General features: G+C 36.3%; 1 protein-coding gene across 5 annotated transcripts in view; it reads right to left on the bottom strand.

Moving 5' to 3' along the window:
- The window catches only part of LOC148168733 (uncharacterized), a 50930-nt gene that overhangs the window by 17661 nt on the left and 15620 nt on the right, over nucleotides 1-17649 (bottom strand). For 3 of the 5 annotated variants that reach the window (XM_088045730.1, XM_088045729.1, XM_088045728.1), the window contains exon 1: nucleotides 799-934. The exons of the other annotated variants lie outside the window; for them this stretch is intronic. The gene's annotated coding sequence lies outside the window, so the exon portion shown is untranslated. Of the gene's footprint in view, nucleotides 1-798; nucleotides 935-17649 lie in introns of those variants that run through there. 5 annotated transcript variants of the gene reach the window in all.

Genomic DNA, 17649 nt, shown 5'->3' with positions numbered 1-17649 from the left:
TTATCGCCTGGTGTTCGTGAAGTTTTTAAAAGTTTTACGGCTTTATTTCATTTCTGAAGCAATCATTTTTATACTCCATATAAGTTTTAGGAGGTCTTAAAAAAGCAGAGTTTGGGGTGGGTTTGGAATTCTTGTGTTTAATTATGTGTTTTGGCATCGCTGATAGTGACGTCACTGTTTGTATGTTCTCTGTCAACGCTCTGAAATATTCATAAAAGTGTTCTTTCTTCGACGGAAAGAACTTCTTTTGTGTAATTTTACGAGAATTTCAAACTAAGTACATTTGATGGCTACCGCCTAATTAGCTTTTTAAGGGTATCAAAGAAACCCATTACTATCAATGCGAAAGACTCCATTCACTCATCATGCCATTATATAAATCCATTAAAATATTACTTTGTGTCGAACTGCGATCTGTATCGGGCCAACCCTTTAAAATGACGCCATCTGTCCTTTTCAAACGAACTGATGTCGAGTTGTGTCAGAATTGATAGTCGTTCTCAACATATCGACTCAAGAATAAGTGATCTATTTTGAATTTGACGGGGCTTATTGTAAAGGGATTACCTGTATGTATGAACGATCAAAATCTAATCGAACTAAATTAGGAATAAACGCTCCAAAGCCAGCAAGAAGCTTACTTTAAAAGATCGCGATTCGACAGTTTTATTTAGTTATTTTTAAAAAATTGACCTATATTGCAAACTCCAAAATTTAGCTAGTTTAGAAATTCTTTAATCTAAAGTCTCAGGCCCTTAGTTTTCACAATATGTCTACACTTTTAGATAAACATCTTACCAAATTATCTCAATGCTCTTCGATCAACTGAAATAGATGTTCAATTTTACTATCTGCAAAGTTAGAGTGTAACTTAAACACACACTTTTCTCGAATACTCTTTTGAAAATGATTGTTTAAAATGTGGTAGCTAGTGCCAACTGGTTGTGAGCACGCATGTCTTTCTTACTTATACCAGGAATATCCCACTATCCCGTGACCGGCTAACAAAGTAAGAAATCATGTTTATGCAAAAGATTTGATATTCGAAGATATCTGCAGAATAACACAATTTAGGTTATCCGGTTGGCCCGTAAGTTCATAACAAAAATTTGTAATGAACCATTACAGGTACAGATTACAGAATTCTATTTATCAGAATGAATGTTATTCCTAGGACTTTCAGACGTTAGAAAATTACGTAAAGTTTATCAAATCGATAAATAGTTTACATTAAGCACGATGAAATTTAATTCCAACCAAATATTTAGAGCAATAAGAAACCGCCTCGAGTTTCGTTCATTTGAAACATCAAGTGTTGTGCAATTAAACTAAGTGTTGATTAAAATTTAATTAAGCTTCTGTAAACTGTAGTCTAATTGGCCCGCATTTTTGAGCCCGTTCGTCGCGTTATAAGTCGATATTTACGACCCCAAAAATAAGCGTTCTATTTTGAATTTGCCGGAATTGATTGGAACGGCTTACCTCTATATATCACCCATTAAAATCTAATCCAGCATCCAAACAAAACTCAGCGTAAAAGTTTGAACATCAGCAATGAGTTTACTTTGACAAAATGAAAATTTCGTTGTCTCATTCCGTAGTTATTACAGTCGTAATTCACTTATATTTTTGGCGCACCATGTACTTCCATGCGAGTCTTATTCCATCAGACAATGAAGTTGCTCCTAATTCGAAATTTACGACATATAAATCAGGAGCACCAGCACGAATTTATGATTTTACAGCGTTGTGTTATCCGAAATTAAATTTCAATTTGATCAACATTATACGGAGTCGGGCACAAAACAATAACAACATCTAAAACAAAACTAGCACGAGGGCAAACTTTTCCCGAACTCTATTATTATTAATTCAGTGGTTAAATCGCACAACTGGGGTTTAAATAACTGAGTTTTGTCCATAAATTCATCAGCAAACTCACGTCCTACTTTCCATGGTATGCATCCCGGTGGGTCGACGAGGTCTGCATCAATTATCATTAAAAAGGACGAAACTCCCTCGTACCCCCTTGGATTAATTTCTATTTTTAACGCTCCTGGTGTTCCTGGGGGCAATTAGTAGCTTGTTTTTGGTATTTCGTAGTTTCAAACTATTTGCAAAGTTTTCAAACACATCAAGTACACGTGTGCTCTTTCGGCAGTTAGTGATGATGCATTCGCTACATCTTTTGGATGTTTAGAACAATGCATTCTCTTCAACAAACTTCTCAGTGCTCATCAGTTGGCTGACTTACCAGCAATGCAATTACTGCATGGAACGATGATTACTGAGGAGAGAACAATGCCATTTATACTCTTTCCGATTTGTCACATGTTAAATGAACATTTGACGTGCATAAAGTCGTAAATTTCAAACCAGTAAGTGGTCTTAATTCGTAATTTTGCCCAGAGAGGCAAGATTAGGATCTACGACGGTCTAGAGTTATAATTCAGCAGAATGCCTCCATACTGCGTTCCAAAAATTAATAAGCGAAACTCTCCTCCCTTACTGAGGTGAAAACTCTTCATAAATTCTCTTGTTCACCATAAAAACGGCAGTAAACGAAGAAATTTTGCCAAAATAGCCATACTCGCATGCTTGATTTGCCCTTGAAAGGTAAGGTTATATCGCGTGTAGATTTTTTCGGATAAAACACAAAAACAACCAAAAGAAACGTAAAATTAATTAAAACGTGTAAGCGCTTTAAAATGAGAGAGGTCGATTTTTATGTAAATGCGCACAGGGGCTGAAATAAGTAGGATTAAGATTTTGGCAGTAATCGCCCGAGTTCTTTATACACTTTTCCTTTACTTACACGGTCTAAACAAAATCGGACGATCGTCCTGAATCTCATCACTTTTTTAACTATTGTTCATGCCTTGTCAGACGTGCATATTTTACCGGAAAGTCTTCAAACTTACATAAACCACGGGAATGTCTACAATGACACCATTTTAAAATCCTGGAAATTTTACATCGCACGAAAGTAGTAAAATATCTATATTTCTCTGAGCATTGCTGTCAGTGCAAAGTCGTAGTTATTTCCGCTGAAAAATCGTACTAAAAGTTGCTTTGATATTTGACCGAACATAATTATACAGGACGATCTATATAACTCTAATTTTGTCGTTTCTAATTAATACTTTATTGTGGCAAAGTAAAACTTTCACTCCTTTGATATCTTCCTTGATCACCGAGCTTTCATAAAGTAAGCCAAACAACTGCCTTTGAAATTCTATACATTTGTGGCAAGTATTTCCGAACTGGGTCATTTCGAATTATAATTGTGTCATTTGGTAAAGGTAATATTACAGTACGATTTCAATTAGGTCATTTTTAAATAAGAGTTTTGACAGGTTCCTAATTAAATTTCAGACAATTCGACCATTAGTGCCGCTGTGTTAAAATAACAACCTGAAAATCTGACGAAAATTGCCGCATTTAAAACTCGAACGATTTTTGCATATACGGTTTGGTATGAACTCCAGGAATTTTTTCATACAAAGAAAAATAAAAATTTCAATTGGACTGAAAGCTTTATTTCGCTGCTACAACTTTTTTCTGGAATTGATTTATTTTAAAGCATAGTCAATGGACAGGTTGTCAATTATGTGCTGCAAAAATAAACAGTATCATTCGACAGTTGATAAATTAATAACTTTCCGGGTCTAATTTGATCTAAAAATGCATAAACTCAAATAGTGAGAGTCAAATTTAGAATGTCAGAGTCTCCAAGAAGAGCTAAGAGTCTTATCATAACTGAAAAAAAAGTTTTCTTTTAGTTTTCTAAAAATGTTTTTGAGTCCCATCAGTTTTCAACCTAATTATAAATGCAATGAATAGAACTTAATACTTGCATCTGAAATTTCAATGAAAGCTCCTAAGTTGAGGAAATTTTCAATTAACGTCTTCTAATTTTTCTTATAATAAGAACTAACGACGACAACTTTATAATGGGTTTAACCTAGCTTTAAAGGTCCTTTCAAACGATTTAACGTTCGTTCCATTGGGTTAAATCAAGTAAAAGTTTTAAGATTTTTGTTGCTTTATCGTTAGCTTACGAAACTATTTTCCATTTTATAACGTATTAAAACAAACTGACTTCGATCCTCCGGAGGTCGACTTTATCCCTCAAACTGCATTAGTATGAAATATTTTAATTTAATCTCGGTATTGTCAAAGTTCAGCGTAACTCGAATCTTCTGTTTTATTGTATGATTTATTTTCAACCCCCAAAGCACCACTTTTACGACCTTGGATATCAAATGTACTTTTTTAGAGAGTGTGAAAGCAGAGGAGCATTAATGTCGAAATTCGAATAAACACAAGTAAATTAATGAGACCACGGAAAAACAGAGAGAAGAAAATGGGATTTGCCAAAGGCAGAAAGGTCTAACAATGGAAACCTGAAGGAAAACGCAAGAACTGTGAGGTATTGTGCTGAAGTTGATGAGCAATTCTAGAAAACATGAAATTAAATTCGGAGTTGAAATTTATCTGTATGCTCAGCTTTTAGCAAAACAGTTAAAGCTCGAATGCGCCAATAAGTCATAGTTTCGTTCCTAATCAGTAGTTCAAACTTGTTTTTAGATCAGCTTTGAACGAGGGATTTTTGAGATTAAGCCATAAAAATGAGAACCTCTCGTTCTTAATCAAATCCATTACTTTGAATATCAATTCTGTTTCAGTTTCCGTTCTTCGTGGTTCTTGTAGCAACAGTCATTTAATTTGCTTCATACATAAATGATTGCCGAGATGAACTCATCTCTTTCAAGCGAAAGACAATGAAACGTGAAACCAATAACCTCGCTGAAGAGATTTCCTTTTTTACTGCCTGCATGTGTACATAACCAACGGGAGCTAAAGATGGACAAAATTAATATTTCCGAATATAAACGACCCAATTTCATCGCGAGCAACAAGAAAAAAATGTGTCGAACGAACGGAGCAGCACAACAGCGCTCGGGGTTAATTGAATAATGGCCGGCAATATTTTAGTTTTGATTCGAATTGGTTTGTTGGCGAAGAAATTGCGAGATTAAAAAAGTCGGGGGAGGGCAATTGCGGTCGCTTTTAATTGGGCACCCCTTGTTGAACGTCTTAAAATGTAGGGATATTTCATCCCCCGTTGAGGGTAGCCGGGGTTTCCTTTGAAAAGGCAAATAACGGATTCTGTTTGTAGTTGTGCAGCGGTTTAAGTGCAGTTATAGAAATAATAATCATCTAATAATTTCTTACGGCGTGTTTGCCGGAGCGTACGGCCGTAAATCCCACCCCGTGTCAGCTCCACTCTTGGTAGGGACGAGGGGGAAAATATGAAATATGTTTAGAATTTTCCGCACCACCGCTCGATTTTTTTATACATGGATTATTGTCGTCTGGTACCTGCGATTGTATTGTGGCCAGTTTCCTATTTCCGTGGACCGTTACTGGAATGGAATCGGGGGAAAAAAAGGGAGAAGAGGACCAAATATTGGAAACATGCAGAGGCGGATTAAGTAAGAACGAAAAACAGAATTTTATCAATTACGTAAATTTGAGAGTATGGAATACTGAAAATATGCCGGAGGCAACGAACGAAAATGTAACATGTAATCGGATTCAATTTGATCAAACTGATAGATATGTAGTCGATATTACCTCCCTCAAATTTATGGATATAAATTTCAAATGCTAAAAGTTGGGATAAAAGAACGGAAGGGAATAAATTGGTGAGATGAGAGGGGAGACAAAAATCTCGTCTTTATTGTTTTCATTCAAACTCAGTAATTACGACTCATTTTAATTTGAAATTATTTTGTACAAACTTTGCGTTTCTTTATCATTTTAAAATCGTTTCAATAACTTGGAGTGAACTTCGTGCACAAAGTGCAGTTTTCATTAAAAGGAATTTCTATATTTGTAACGTTCGCGTTTTCAAAATTAACTTAATAAAAGCTCTAACTTGCTCCACAACATTATACTATTAACTGTGGAAAAGTATCGCGAACAGTACAAAGGAGGATATTTTCCCAAATTGCAGGTATTTCAGATACGCTATTAATGACTAATAAACTTCCCGTGTTCCGTCTGCTCGCTTTGAAAATTCATACAATTGGCACGGAAAATAGGACACTGTGATGCACGGATTAACTTAGGAGTCTTAATGAAGGCAAATGAAAACAGAACACTCTGAAATTTCGTATAATCGTAATGGACTTGAAAACTAACTGATCGAAGAAAAACTCATTTGCTGTACAAGAAACTTAACTGCTTTTCTTTTTATGTGGGAAATAACAATAAACCGCCTAACTTGGATATGTACTTTACTGCAGAAAATGCAGTAAAATCACACGATAAATTTTCGATTCTGGAATAAATTTATTTTTGGATATTTTCATTTTACACCCCGACAAACTTGGCCGATACAAAGTGTATAAAAATAACTGCGAACTTGTCAACTTTTTGCTCAGATACTAAAAATGGATTAACGGATTTATGACCAGAAGTCTGCTGCATAGGTGCTCATTTTTAAATCAATCTCGACGGACAAAAACAATGTCAAAAATAATGACATTGGGAGAATATCGAATTCGATGGCCAGTAAAACCCGAGCGAGTATTAGCGGTTTGAACGGTATTTTTCACTAAAAATGTGACAGATTTTATGGGTGCATGTGGACGGAAATGATAAGTTAGCTCTCAGCGGCCACTTTTTTCAAAAAATTTCTTATTTTTTCACGTTTCCCGGGTTTTGTGTTTTTTCAAAATATTTTTTAATTTTTTATTCCATACATTTCCAAGACTTCCTTCCTTGGATTCCTTGGATTTTTTTTATTCTTGTAATAAAGAAATTAAATCTTTTAGAAAATCTGCAGCTAAAATACATGGGAAACTATTTTGAACCAAAAATCCAATAAGAAAATAGAAAATGTTTTTAGAGGTTCAGTTTTCTTTCATTTTTAGATTGTAAAATAAAACACAAATTCTGTGGTAAAACTAAGTTTCAATTTTGGTCCAACTCCAAAATTCGATGGTGGAAAACTGACGATAGTTTCGAATGAATTTTTTCCCAATCTTTTCCTCCTCGTTTTACCCGAATCCATAAATCTGCGAATCTATTAGTTTGATCAAATTGAATCTGACTGCATGGTTACAATTTCTCAAGAAAACTACGATGTCTCGCAAGTTTGATCGTAAATATCTTACCAATTTATTGCGGTCCAAGACAATGAAGATACCTTCAAACAGCATTTTCTCATTTTTTGATCCCATAAATGAGTTTGTTTCATCCCTTTTTCGAACTTTCGATTTGTCCGATTTAAAGTCCAGCAGCGACAAATATTGATTTATGAGTACAAGTGTGTTTAACTTGGCAAGGTTTAATGTACAGCAGCGGTGGGTGCGAATCGTATCTGTTTGATTGAATTTAAGACTCCGAGGATTACGCAGTGTAATTACCGTAGAATGGAGAATTGGAGAAAATTGAAAGAGATTGTATAGCATTTTATGATCCATGAGTAGCTACACAGAATAAAGAGGATTACAATGAGTTTCAGATGACACTTTGGGAATACAAAGTAGATTTTTTTGTCTGTGCTTCTCTGTGATAATTTCATTAAACGTAATAAGTTCCCGCTTACAATTTTAGATAATGGGGAATGCCTTGAGGCAGGTCCGCAACTGGGGAGCAATTATTAATAATAGACAGGCCACAGATGGGGTGTTGTTATCCTATTACAAATTCATCCGTCGATGTGTAGATGGCAGCCTCCATCAACAATTCGTCGATGAAAAAGCGAGTTTATGTTGTGATTATCATTGGTACGAGATCAATAACAGTGCACTTTGTTCCTGTTGCCAAAAGCATATAGCGTACGTTGTATGCTGGTTAGCCAGTAGAGGCAGGCATTCGTACGATCTGATGAATATGAAATAAGACGTGGAAATATGAAGGTTTTGGAGGGTTTACACAATGCGAAGAAAAAGGAAATGAAAAAAACCGAAAATTCTTTATCGGAAGCTTGTGAAGAGGTGTTGAATGTGCGTCCGATGAGTCGGGGGTGTCAAGAGGGTGTAATTGAAACTTTTGGTGTCAGATCGGAATATGTCGTCGGTTCGGTCGGATTATTATCATTTCCCAATAGTCGTGTTCGCGACCGATCTCTTGCACATTTGTGGATCGTCAATCTAGTAAGGCAGGTATTACCGGAAGATGGAAAGCGAAATAAATAGTGGTTTGAGATGAGAAAGCATCGCACTCCTCTAAATTTCTGCTTCCGTTTTTTCAGGTTGTTTCGCAATTTCTCTCGGCTGGCGTATCTCGTTCATCCCGATAAATAAGGAATGACTTTTGCAAGGGCGGCGGCACTGCTACAAGGGTGCCAACCCCATCAATAATAATGACTGGAAGTTCCCTCTAAATACACACTTCACTTAACTCTCCAAGCGAAATATTAATGCAACTAAATTGAAAATCAATATGGCACAACTTGCGGACTTTACAAACTAAAAGTCATCGACGGGAATTTTTTTTTGATTGTTTGCTTACCAGACGTAGTAAAGATGGCTCGATATTGACTTAGGGCTACACGTAATTTACTTAACGTATTCAAACCCCGCTTAATGTTTATCTTAAGTCGTACGAATGCCTCCAAGACGTTACTTTCATTTCCAACTAAACAGCTTTTCTGCGCCCGGGTAAATACCAATAAATTAGGGACAAATTTACATTTATATAAAAGTATAATTTTGGCAGGTAATTTTACTTATCTCCTCATCATGTAATTGGAAGCCGCGTTGCACGGAGCTTAAAAGCTTCCACCCAATACTCATTTAAAAGCGACATTTAACGCAATTAATTTGTTGTACTTGAGCTTGCACCATCACAATGTTAATTAAACTCACACGTTCCTACTAACAAATTGCTTTTTCGATTAAATTAGTTCTTACCGCCTTTTTAAGAGGCATCAAATCAAAATCGACGCCTGCGACACAAACAAACCAATTATGTCACACCGCTAATTAGGCGCATCTCTTGCTCGTCAAAAATATTCTATTTTGTATCAACTGCGAGACGAGAAAAAACGTAAAATATGTAACAGGAGCACTGTTTTACATTTTAAATTGAAAGAAGCATTGGTTATCTCCAAATTGCCTGACAATTTACAAACAAAGAAATGCCATTAACGTGGAAAGCAGGAGAACAATAATAAGAATACTTTATAAATTATAAGTGTCATAGAAGCAGAGCTTTTATTTATCTCCCCAGTAATCATTACGTATTTTTCTAAATAAATCCATTTTTATGAAGAAGTGAGCCAGCTAGGGGTGGTGGTCTGTAATTTGATTTTAATTCAGTCTTTTTATACGGGAGCTATTATTTATCAGGAACTCAGCGGGATTCCGGGATCTCACAACAGGGACGCCAAAATCGAACAACAAATTAAAATTTCACTCTCGCCAATCCACAAACTGGAGACGTTTAGCGAGCTTTTTCAAACACGTTCTACAGACAATGGGAAAAGCCATAAATAAGACATTACACACTTATAATGGTCCCCATATCATGTCATTAAACTAAAACTGCTGAAGTTACGGTGCTTGCTAGACGTATTACTGTTATTATTTAAGAGAACTTTACTTCACAATAAAAAGCAAACTTTAAAGCATTTTAGTGGCTGGTAAAGTTTCTGATTTTAGAAGAAAAGTAGTTCTTGAGAGTGGGAGGAGGTAAAATGTTTGATAGATCTTTGCAATTTTGGTTCTCAGATGTTTTGTACATTTCTTAGAGTTCTGCATTACATATTTAGATCTTTTCGATGAGAATGAAAGGTTTATTCGATCCACTACAGCCCAGACTGCCTCCGCCAAATTCAAGAACAGACTTCTTGCGATGTCACCTAGAACCAAGCTTTGGAAGCATTTGTAGAAGCAAAGTGCTCTAATAAGCACTACAAGCCACTGTAACAAGGAACAAACAGAGTCCTTCGAGGTTGTTAGGCCTCCGATTGTTGTCGCGAGGATTGTCGAGTACCCTCTTATAATCTTGGAATATTTCTAACACCGATTCTGAGACTTTCTGTTTAATAAAAGTTACATAAACAGACATTATTATACTGTGCACAAAGCTCGCTTTGAAAGTTCCACGTTAGTGTCTGTAGTTTCTCGCAGTAAAATCGACCTGCGCCAGTTTATGCTAAAAATATTCTTGTCCACAAGTTGCTTTGAAGTTGTTTTCTTGTGACAAGTTACATTTGATATCTCCGAAAGTGGGATTAGGGATTTTTGTGCTAAATTTGTGGCATCGATTTTATCTCGTGGAGGTCTTCGAACGCGGTTAATTTCTTTCTTTATCTACGAATAAACGGGGTTTAAAAGCTATTGATAATGGAGGGACAAACAGACCATTCAACTGATAATCCCACTTTAAATTAATAATTCATGCAACAATAAGCCCCCATTATTGTTGGGAAGTTTTTATTAGAGCATTTATGGTGGAATAAAATTCTTATATAGTAAAAAATACATTTGGATACATATTTATATCAATAAAGACTCTCTGTTGAGCTTTGCGTTTACGGTCCGGTTATAAAATGAGATTTTTTTTTATTACAATCGGACCTATTAGACACCGAAAAAGTTTTAATGGAGACATTACGAAAAAGTAATTATTCCGGACAATCCCAAGTGTGACTTTTTTCACTTGGAATATACGGGATGTTTCGGCGATTTGCATTTAGCAGACGTAATGCTCTTGGACGAAAAACTGCATAGATATCAGAGACATTAAAGAACAATTTTCTGCCTAATTTATTATCTAAATGGTACATCTCCCCTTTTATTTCCCAATATTTCCGAAACAAAATATGGTCGGAATTACCCATTTATCATTTCTATCTGGGACATTACAGATAAAACGATGTGTCGGCATTATTATAATTTGTGGCTGGTCGATTCGAATTTGCCGCGGTGAAATAACGACCGCAATTGGTCATGTTCGAACCAGCACCGACGTGATAAAAGAATAAAAAGTTGGAGCACTTAACGTTTGTGATGTTTATCCTGGTGATAAAAGTAATAATAGAAAAACAAAGTGCTCATTTTAGAGTTGATTTAACGGAGAAATTAATCTCTCTCTCGCCGCTCTTTATGGAGTTTGACTTTCTCAAGTTTTTGTGAACATGTTTCTCGAGTTCTTTATTAAAATAAACTCGATCAAACTTCTGGTCGACGAGTTATTATTTTTGTCGATGCGTCGAGTTTATGAATAAGGAAATGGGGTTTGTTTGAGCGTTGAATTTCGCGCTTTTGCCAGTTGACTTTCATCTGGCAAAAATCATTGTCCTTGGCTGCTAGTCAAAAATAGTCAAAGCATTGAATTTGCGCGGATAAGAGGTTGAGGATTATGCTGAAGGTGAGTTTGTCCGATAATTGGCCGAGGGATGTCGTTCGATTGAGGGGACCGTTCAAAATGGTAAAGTTTGCAAATTCTGTGTCTTGGTGTTGAGAAGCACTTTATTGTTCGCAAGATCCACTCATCTGAAAGCAAGTGACAATCTCTAATCCTTGTAGGGAGTGTTTTGTTTCGACTCTGCGTGACTCCTTCTAGGTGTCAGACTTTCGGTCGAATGGAGGGTCGGTTCAGCACACCTCCTCCCGCCCCTCTACCCCAACAAGTCGGGGGAACGGTCGATAATACCGGGTTTTGGCTAGGGCTTCTCAAAAGGTCGGTTTATTGGCTCATTAAAATTATTAATATTGCGCCGCTGACGTTGCCGCCTTTGAATATATTTTGATTTTATTAGATTAGGCCGAGGCGTGCTGTCAAAAATCTCCGCGGAGTTAAGGTTTTAACGTCCGCGGTAATTAACTGATTATTTACATAGCATAATGGATTAATTACGGTAATTAACGCCAAGTGGAAAGTTCAACGTAATCCGATCAAAAAATTACGGTGCCGCCTTCGAGGCAATGCCGACGTTAAAGGATTAACCCCCGTCTCTCTGCCTACCCGTTTAATCGGTCGTTTTGCTGCGCCGATCGCCTCCGTTTCATAAACATCCCGTAGGGCCTCACTAAGGGGCACCCAAGGGGGCCAAGTCCCTTCTTCATATCCCCGACGACCTAATACCAATAATTTTAATAATTATTATTCCCGACATTCCGAAACCTCCTTCGAACCCACCTATGCTCGTTATGTATGAAGCCTAACTTAATAGCACCATCAAGGCCCAAATCCTGACCGATATAATTGGACCCGTGTCACGGAAGCTTCTTCTTTTTCACGCCACCAATCGAAAAAATACCTCTGACATTTATCCTTTAATTATTTTTTAAATTGTGGGATTAAAAAACCGACCCGCAGTTTCGTCCTGAATATCACACTAAATTTAACTGCTACAATCGATTTTATAACTCTCCATCTATGATCACAAATACGACCAATTCGGCGGTTTCAACTTTAAAAGTGCAACCAACTGCAAAATGTTGCGGGCGAAATTATTTTTTGTTTGTAGTTTCGTTACATTATTTACAACATCACTTGCGTATGCAGGACCGGCTCAAGATTTTTTGTTAACGCAAGAAACTTTTGTCTCCCTGGCACTCCATCCCAATTAAATATTAACATTCCAAATGGAAATGTTCGAAGCTCTCATGGAAATCCGCCACCGAGTGTAAATTCATTTTTTTTTCCTTAATTTGTGGTTAAAATTTTATTTTGTAATGAAATACAAGCTTTTATAAAATGTCAAATATTTGCAGCTATTTTCTAAATTGTGAGCATTGAATTATTCTTCCTGCCGCTATTTTTATTTCATATCATGTAACTAGGTAGGGTAATTAAAAATTAAACTCAATTCTAAATGGGATAAAGTAGAAGTAAGTTTTTTAATATTCGTGTACATCTAATTAAGTAAAATGAAACTCCGATGAAGCATTTTCACTGCTAATTAAAACAATAATTTGTTCACAACTATGTCGATATTATATCTCAAGTCAAAGAAGTAAGAATCCGTAGAAGCAAACTAGCAAGAAGGAGTTGCCACCCCAGAAAATTTTAATATTCGTTATTTCAGTTTTATATCACAAGAAGTTCAATGATGATCTAGCTACATTTTTTCTTCCTTGAGTAATGAAAAGAACTTCGGAGATGTAAAATATTTGCATACTCGAAATCTGTAATAAATTATCTCAAAATCCGCATTTTTAAATAAAAATGGGTTGCATCCAATTGAAATTGTGGTCGTATCAATGTTATCAGACTCCGGCTAATCTGTGACGACACTAAGATTTAAAATGTGTTGTTTTACAAAGTCTGTTGGTTTAATTAGGAAAGTTATCAGACTTGTTCCATCTTGTGGTGGTATAAACAACGGATAGAAGTGTCTGTTGCAGGTTGGATAAACGCGCTAAATTCAGATAATGATAAAATTAAATAAGTGGAAATAGAACGCTGGAAAGGTCAAACTTGAATGACAATCACACTTGCGGTTATAAAAATACAGAGACTCGTAAAATATACCTCTGTCTTCTCTTCCTCATATATTAGAGACGCACCCTTTGACCCATTATCAATTTTCCAATTTTCTTCTGCTACGCACGTTTAGTTAGTTGATTTATTGGTTTCAGTGGTTTTGTAACTTTGCCGGAAACGTAGAAAAATGATTTACACTTTATGAATTCCAAGTTGTACGAATGTTGTTTTTAAAGTGAAGAGATTTTAGTTGATTATTCCAATCAATTTATTTTGGAATTGTTTGTTTCAGTTTGCGAAAACAACGATTTTCGCGTGAATAAATTAATATTTAAATTATTTGTTTTTCAAACTATTTGTGCACTAATTTAATTGGCTTTAACAGGCGCATGAAGTTTTCCAACAAAACATTGTTGGGGTAATTTTAATAATTAATTTTTGTCATTTACATAAATAAATATCGATATTATAATATGTTCAAAACAAAATATAAATTCGTTGTTTTATCTTCCCGGTGAAATTATAATGTTCTGTCTGTATTTTTGATAAATTAATCGGCTTTTGTGCTCGGTTAATGTAAAATTTTCATACCCCTCGTGCTGGATTCATTTGTCCTGGCAGCAATTTTCTGAATTCCCTTTAATTTGTATTTCAAAGCTCGATTTATTAATGCAAGTTGGTGGAATCACGTAAAATGAAATCTTTTGACACCCAGTGTGTTCGTTGCTTGCATCCGGAGACATTGTATGAAGCCCCCAGAAAAGTATAGTCTTCTATTCCCTTTGCCCCAAGTCGTGCCACACTCTAATAAATTTCACAAGGTAAATTTGAGGTCTAGAAGGGCGCTAAGGTCTGTTTCATTCAATGATTACAGAAGGGACCTAGAACTTCAAGGAACATAAAGAAAGAAGAGTTATCTTCGCGTAGATGTTGAGGAGGTTGAAAATAACGCGCAAGTTGACATGCGAAAATCGCCGAATGAATTTTTTTAATCAACTCACCCTCGTGTATCTTTTAATTATGGACCCGTCGAGATTTTTTCTGAGAAGCCAAGGAATTATTTGGGAGTTTTCTCACGCCACTGCGTCTGGCTAACGCGCGATTGATTTTCTTTCAGGATTCTTTATCAGCAATAAAAGAAAAGTTGAAGTATCTTTCCGGCACTGAATAGCAGAAAATTTTTGCAAACTTGTTAATTTCGGCAGTTTTCGATTAGCTTTGTGGGGTGTCAGGTGTGTATTTTCAGGGTCCTGGCTGCTGCTTAATCCCGGATTGATTTCCCTTCAGGATTCTTTATTAACCGGAGATTAGTTTCGGTCGCCGCCGATTTTCTTTTATGGGAACAATGAAGGGTGGATAATTATTTTTAAAACTATCAATTTAATATCGGGAGCAGTAGTTTTGTGAAGACGCGATTTATCGTGTGCGGTTTTATTGTCCAACATCTCCAATAGATGTTTCCTATAAAATCACAAATCCATCAGTTTCTTTAGTAGCGAGCGCGAATCAGATAAATTGCGCCGCGTTGCAGAACTTTTTATGACTTTAGCAATTACTTTTTTTAGAAAATTTCAAGTGAAACGGGACGGGAAACGTTCCTTCAGATCGAAATTACACAAACCATTTCGAAATTACTCGATGTTATCGTTAGCGGTTCCCGGGGGTTGGGGGTGTTGTTTATTGTTTACTCGACGATGGAAATATTGTCTTCCGAATTCTCAGATAAGTAGAATTGGAAAAAGGGAAAAAACACAATCTATCTGAAAGAAAAATAATAAAATTAGAAAAGTCTTAAGCTGTCAGATCACATCTCTATCGCATTTCATGTCGCCAACAGCGCCACCTGCTACTGACAACATCATCCTTTACTTCTTAAATCGAACTGGGCCGTCCAGGCCCACCACCGCATGTTCTCAAGCCACGCTACGAAAGGTCAGCCCATTTCACGAGGGGCAAAGAAATGCTCTACATAAAAAAGAAATAAGGGAGTTACACAAATCTCAGAGATTGAATCGACATCCTCAAAGAAAGGGTTGAGATGTGTTCCCAATCGAATTTACTTAATGCTACACAATAATGTCTTAAGGGTCACTGTTGCTTTTATACTGGAAAACAAGAATTTGATAAATTTCACTGTAGTTTGGTGTAGATTCTAAGCAATTATTGTCTAGATGTAGTTAGTTTCGGTGAGTGTGTTCCGGCAACTCCGAGTTTGTCTGGCCACTGGAAAACTATTCCGAAAGCGGTTAGTCACCTGTCGTTTTCCATTAGAAACGGAGAACAGACGCAATACTCGTGTGCGTTGAGATGGAATTGACTGATGGCTGTCCAATGACTGTCTTTTCTCTTTCGGACGCTGCAAGCGTTCCATTATAGAAAAATCGCCCACTTGTATAAAATCCTGTCTGGAACTAATGTCGTTATCTGATTTCTAGACGTCAAAGCTGAAGCAATCAATAGCACGTACGAGCACGCTCCACCTGACAAGTGTCCTCCAGAAAACCGAGTCGCAACAGTGAATTGTTTATTGTGTGTGGAGGAACGGAGTTGCTTAAAATAATGTATTAATAAGTTTGTATCAAAGGGAACTGATTTCTATCAGTCTCGCTTCTGCAGAGTTGAATGGGTTTCTGTCGTGTGTGGGAGTGACACATTTGCATTGCTGAATGCGATTTAAATCCTTCAAAGACAGTTATCATACATGACAGGATAAAGGAGAAAAATTGACTTTAATCCCGTGTTTCAGTCTTTCGGGGATTCTTTTTGTTCTTAGAATTAGAGCTAGGTTTTTAATTCCGCTTCGTCTTGATGGATGAAACGTTACCAAAGATTTATCCTCTCATTACAAATTTTCAAAAGTTTTAACGGTCACTTCGAATTCTTCCCGTGCTTAATAAAACACACGCAAACTTGCATGCAAACTCGTGTGAATGCCAACTTTTGTCCAACAATTACCGCACTACCTTTCTAGACAATAATTTTTGAATGGCTGATTAAATAAATTACTGCAGTTGTCTCTGTATCAGTTTTAATTGTAACATTCGCGTTTTGTTCGTTTTGTGGCAATATCTCACAATACGCGACATTTCTATTTTGTGTCTAGTCTTTGCAGCGGTTTATCTGTGTCGCAGCAAAAGTGCTAAATATAATGCCGAGTGTGATATCGTTGACGTTTTGCAATATTAGTTGTGTCCTCAATTAAATTTGCGACCGACACGCGGCTGTCGCTCTTGATTTATGTATGTAGATGCAAGTTATGTTTCCTAGAACAACGCGCTATTTCTGTCTAAAAATGAAACTAGAATTGATAAAAATGCAGTGATGACTTCGCTCGTTTCTGTCGTATCACTTGTCAACGCTTTTATTTAAAACTCACCGTTGTACATTTAGAAAAATTGTTTTCCATGCAATATTAAGCTTTTCCATTTCTGTTTCTCGGAAGCAAAGGAAACCTCCGGAGGTTTCTTTCTATCACTTTTAATTCGGTGCGTCGCTTCTGGAGATTGTGGTCTGCTTTCTTTATTTTTATTGGTTTGCGTACTAACACTAAATCTTCTATTAACAAGACGATATGCCGGATGTAGACAAATAGCAAAAGTTGGGGGAGTTTGCATCAAGATAGATATGCATGGGATTCATAAATCAGAATGAGCGTTTGAAAAGGTAGCTTGACTACTTAAAGGAGTTGGTTTTTCCGAGGACTTCTCAGTGGTACAGAAAGGGATCAATAAGATTGGAAATACCTCCGTCTTTAATTGCTGAAAAATGGTGGATGCGCCAAATCTGCAGCTTTACCTATTATCATTAAATTACACTAGTGGAAAAGTGGAAAGTCATTTCTTAAGTGAAAGGGTCTCCTGATTTCAAATCTAAAGTCCGTTTTGTTTTATCAGGTCCGGATTCAGAGATATTGTTGAAAGTTTAATTTTTTAGGTTCTACTGTACAAAAATTTATTTTCCTTAGTTTTTCTTGAAAGCTTGCAAAATTATTAAATTGCTCGACATTTTGGAAAGCCAATTTAATAAGCTTTCCAACCGAGCTATAAATTCCATTGCTGGGGTTAGTACTTCCTAAGATATTTTTGAAAAACTGATCTTATGTTTCAAGAAAACGCAGTTTTTTTTAATTTTCTTTTGCAATTTTGCTTATACCTCAAGATTTATTATATCTATTTTTCATTTTAATGCATCATT

The sequence above is a fragment of the Gnatocerus cornutus genome, chromosome 9, assembly GCF_029298725.1.
Source record: "Gnatocerus cornutus isolate USDA-ARS CGAHR chromosome 9, icGnaCorn1.1, whole genome shotgun sequence".
Classification (NCBI taxonomy): Eukaryota; Metazoa; Arthropoda; class Insecta; order Coleoptera; family Tenebrionidae; genus Gnatocerus; species Gnatocerus cornutus.
The sequence above is the reverse complement of the archived record's forward strand: the minus strand, read 5'-3'. Positions and strand labels throughout refer to the sequence as shown.